This window comes from Echinops telfairi, unplaced genomic scaffold, assembly GCF_000313985.2.
Source record: "Echinops telfairi isolate 266 unplaced genomic scaffold, ASM31398v2 ScPeMD7_23;HRSCAF=83, whole genome shotgun sequence".
In the NCBI taxonomy this organism is placed as follows: domain Eukaryota; kingdom Metazoa; phylum Chordata; class Mammalia; order Afrosoricida; family Tenrecidae; genus Echinops; species Echinops telfairi.
In genome coordinates, this window is record NW_022103920.1 from 23,896,517 (window position 1) to 23,900,975 (window position 4,459).

The window sequence follows — 4,459 nt, forward strand, 5'->3', positions numbered from 1 at the left end:
CAGCTCCTCTCCTTCCGCCCATGACCCTTTGATAAATTATAAATTATTGTTATTATTTCATATCTAATGCCAACCACTGTCTCCCTTCCCCCCACGGTTTCTATTGTCTTCATCCCCTCCTCTCCGCACCTTCCCTCTACCCTTCTGGTATTGCTATTACCAGTCCTGTTCCTGGATTCGGTGTGTCGTAAGCTCTTTGTCTTATCTGTACCTGTGCACATGCTCCGGTCTAGCCTGCAGTGAAAGGCAGTACTGGAGTCATGATAGTGGGGATAAGGAATCCTCAAGGAACCAGAGGAGTATTGTGCGTTCCACTGGTGGTTTACTGTGCCCTGGTTGACTCATCCCTTCCTTGTGAACCTTCTGTGAGAGAATGTCCCATTGTCTACAGATGCATTTGCTTTGGGGTCTCTGCTCCAACCCCCCTCATTCACAACAATATGTTTGTTTATTGTCTTCTGATGCCTGTTACCTGGTCCCAATGACTCCTCATGATGCACATGCTAGTGTGCTTCTTCCATGTGGGCTTGTTGCTTCTCTGCTAGATAGCTGCTTGTTTAACTTTAAGAAGCCAGAAGCTATATCCTTTTATAGTCGGGCACCAGCCACTTTCTTCACCACATTTGTTTATGCACCCATTTTGTCTTCAACGACTGTGCCAGGAGAGTAAGCATCACAGAATTCCAGTTTGTTAGAACAAAGTGTTCTTGCAATGAGAGAGGGTATGAACATAGGGCCAAAGTCTGTCCACTACCTCAAGATATTACCATATAAATAAATGTACCTAGGCCAATACCTCTATTTTTATGAATTAATGTATTTATATATGTACACACCTATGCTTGTACCTCTATCTATAGCTTCACTTCCTAAATTGTTCATCTGTTTCCTTTTATCTTCCTCCTGCCCCACCATCATGCTCACCCTACTTTCCCCTCTTAGTAATTGCTCTCAGCTAGATTGCTGTTGCTCCAACACCCCCAGGATCTCTACATCCTCCTCATGGTTGATTTTAACTCCCTGGTTGTTCCCTTGTCTATGGTGTTGTTTGCTCACCGCTCCCTTCCCCCGCCTCAGTTTCCCCCAAGTCCCTCTGGGAACATTAGTCCCATTGCTTTATCCTCAAGCTTGTTTCCCATGCCTGTCTTATATAAGTAGGTAAACCAACAACAACAGAGACCAAACAAAAGGAAAACAAAAGATTGGCGGGGGGGTGAAGAAAAGAAAAAAACACATAATTCTGGAATTATGTCCACTGACATTTATGACTATCTCCCGACTGGTCCAGGTGGAATTCTGGGAGCTGCCCCTCCTAGCCTGAAGTCTATTTTGGGGGCTCTTCAAGGGGTTTGTGGTTTTGCTTAGATCCCGGGCAACTGTTTTAAGGATCACTGGGAGAGCAGAAGGAGATGCTGGGCAGACTTCGGAAAGGAAGACGTCCACTCAAAGACTGTATGATACTCAGATGGAGACCAGCTAGGAGGTAGGCTAGTGAGAGACCAAGCTAAGGGGAGATGCTGCAACTTTCTAAAAACAAGCGCCCCTTGCCTTTTGAATTAAAATCAATGTGGTCTTATAGAGTAATCCACACATCTTACTCTTAGAGCTATTCCTACAAATGAAGAGTAAGTAGTTCCGCAGATGGAGGTTCATAACTCCTACCACGCTCACGAGTATACTTCTTGCAACTCAGCCATTGTTGATCTTGACCTGCCCTGAACCTGTCAAGCTTCCTGTCTTTTTATTCTTTCAGTTCTCAGCCTCTTTGGGTGCAGATCCAAATTTTGTGTGGTCTGATGCTTATCATTTGAGGTACAGCAGGGATGGGCACTTTAAGAAAGGGCTTTCAACATTATGGCTAAAAGTTTATCTACAAACAAATTGTCATTTAAAAGGTGACGTGCAATCCTAACAGAGTAGACATTTGGAAAGAATTGATAGAGATCAGAAATGCGCCCTGCGCTGGGTTATTGCCCCTGGCCCTTCTTTCTGATGCTCTTCCACCACCTTTCTGTTCCACGGCCTGCGTCACAACTCAAATCTCGAGCCCCACGTCTGCACAGACTTACACTGGGAAACCTCAATTTAAATTTTGAGTTTCCACATAATTTCAGCATCCATGAAGTTCTTTCTGTGCAGTGGGTCCCTATGATTCACTTCCGCTCAAAACTCTAATTTACGATTTAAGTGAATCTACTGATTTGACTGCAATGTGAAAGTTGTTGCCCTCAGACCGAGTGCATTTGGAAATGCATTGACCCTCCTCCCCTTGCCAGCCCAGGGACGTGCCTTGGTCTGCCCTTGATAGAAATTGGGATATAAAGCTCGTGGCCTTTACCCCAGTCTAGGCGGTCAGCGAGCCATGAACCCAGCTCATAAGCATTCTTAATCAGCAATCGTGTACATCATCCAGTCAGGGTCCCATTCCAACTTCTTCAGTCCCCCTACAACTGTGATGGGCTGATCTCCTGCCAGTTATGATTTGTGACAGTTTCCTTTTCCAGTGGCCAAATGACTGAGGACCATTGGCCAGATGCTGACGGTCCCCTTCACCTGAGCACCTGAGTGATGTGTCTTCATCCTTCTTGTCTTTGGTAGGATCCTTGGAATTGACTCTGACCCATAGCAACCCTTGGTACAACAGACCTGACCAGTGCTAGCTCTACAACTCTGGCTCTGGTGCAGCCCATTGCTGGAGCCACCGTGTCACTGCATCTCCCTGAGGACCTTCCTCTTTGGGGATGTCCTTTGCCAGGAACTGGGAACATATCCAAAGGATGTGAGACAAAGTCTTTCCATCCTCCCTTGTAAGGAGCACTCCAGCTGTACTTCTTCAAAGATAGCTTTGCTTGTTCTTCTGACCATTAGTGGTACTCTCAATAGTCTTCACTGACACCAAAATTCAAATGCACCCGTTCTTCTGAGATTTCCCGCATTCATGTGAGGCACCACTTAGCCCTCCGAATGGCATCTTGGCTCTTCAACGCTTAACGGGGTCATGTACAAAAGACTCATCCAATGGAGTCTGCCACTGGATCTCTTGACTACTGCTTCTACGAGCGTTGAGTGTGGGTCCAAGGGAAGTGAAATCCTTGACCACATTGGTCTTTCCTCTGTTGATCATAATGCTGTCTATTGGTAGGCTTGTAAGGGTATTGACTGTCTTTACGTTAAGTTGTAATTCACACTGTTTATGACTTAATAAAATGTTTAAGACTTAATAAAAATTAAGATCCTATAAATTTTATTTGAATTTGGGGTCTCTATCCTCTAAAACAACACTGCACTAGCATCAACAGTGAATTTGTCCCTCTGCACCAAGTTAGACAGACCTATGATGTAAAGAACAATTTAAAGAGCTCTGAAAGATCTTCACTTACCTCTTGGTTCACTTGGCCTTATTATTAGATAATAAACAATTACAGTAGAGGTTGTTTTATTCTTTGCATACTTAGGTATTAAAAATAGATGTAAGTATTAGATAGATAGATATAAAAAGGAAAAGACTACATAAGAGGAAATATTAATATAAGTCTGACAACTTATAAATATAATTTTCACTACCCAAAACCTTGCAAGAAGGTATACATTAGGAAAAGGTTTTTATTTTCTTTCACAAAAACATGGTATATAAATTCAGATGTGGCTTTTTTTTTTCTTTTCCGGTAACCTCTAGTTAATCAGGAGCTGTAAGCTAAGCACATGAATGCAAAGGAAAACATAAGATGTGAATCTTCTATGAGACACTTGAATACATTTTTCTCTAAAGCAGATAGTCGACTTCCCAAAGTCTGCAGGGACCAGCCCCTCACTCTAAACAGGAAGGAAGTCATTGTCCTTAGGTGCCATCAAGTTGGTTCTGACCCAGAGTGACCCTATGCACAGCACAAGGAAGCACTGCCTGGTCCTGGGCCATCCTCACGAGTCTTCCTATGCTTGTACCCATTGCTGCAGCCATTGTGTCCATCCATCCGCTTGATGGCCTTTTGATTTCTCGCTGCCCCTCTACTTTACCAAGCAGGATGTCCTTCTCCAGGGACTGGTCTCTCCTGACAACATGTCCAAAGTATGTGAGATGAAGTCTCACCATCCTTGCCTCTAAGGAGTATTCTGGTTGGACTTCTAAGACAGATCAGTTTTCCCTTTTAGCAGGCCATGGTACTTTCAATATTCTTCTCCAGCTCCACAGTTCACATGCATTGATTCTTCTTCCATCTTCTTTATTCAATGCCCCATGTTCACATGCCGTTGAGGCAATGGAAAGATACCACCGCGTGGGACAAGCATACCCTCATCCTCAGAGTAACAAGCTTGCTGTTCAACATGGTAAAGAGGTCTTGTGCAGAAGATGTACAGTGCCAGTCTGGGTTGACTAGAGAAACAAATCTAGAGACACTCAAACATATGTGAGAGAGACCTTGATATCAAAAAGCAGTTGTCCATTAAGAAAACATCCAAG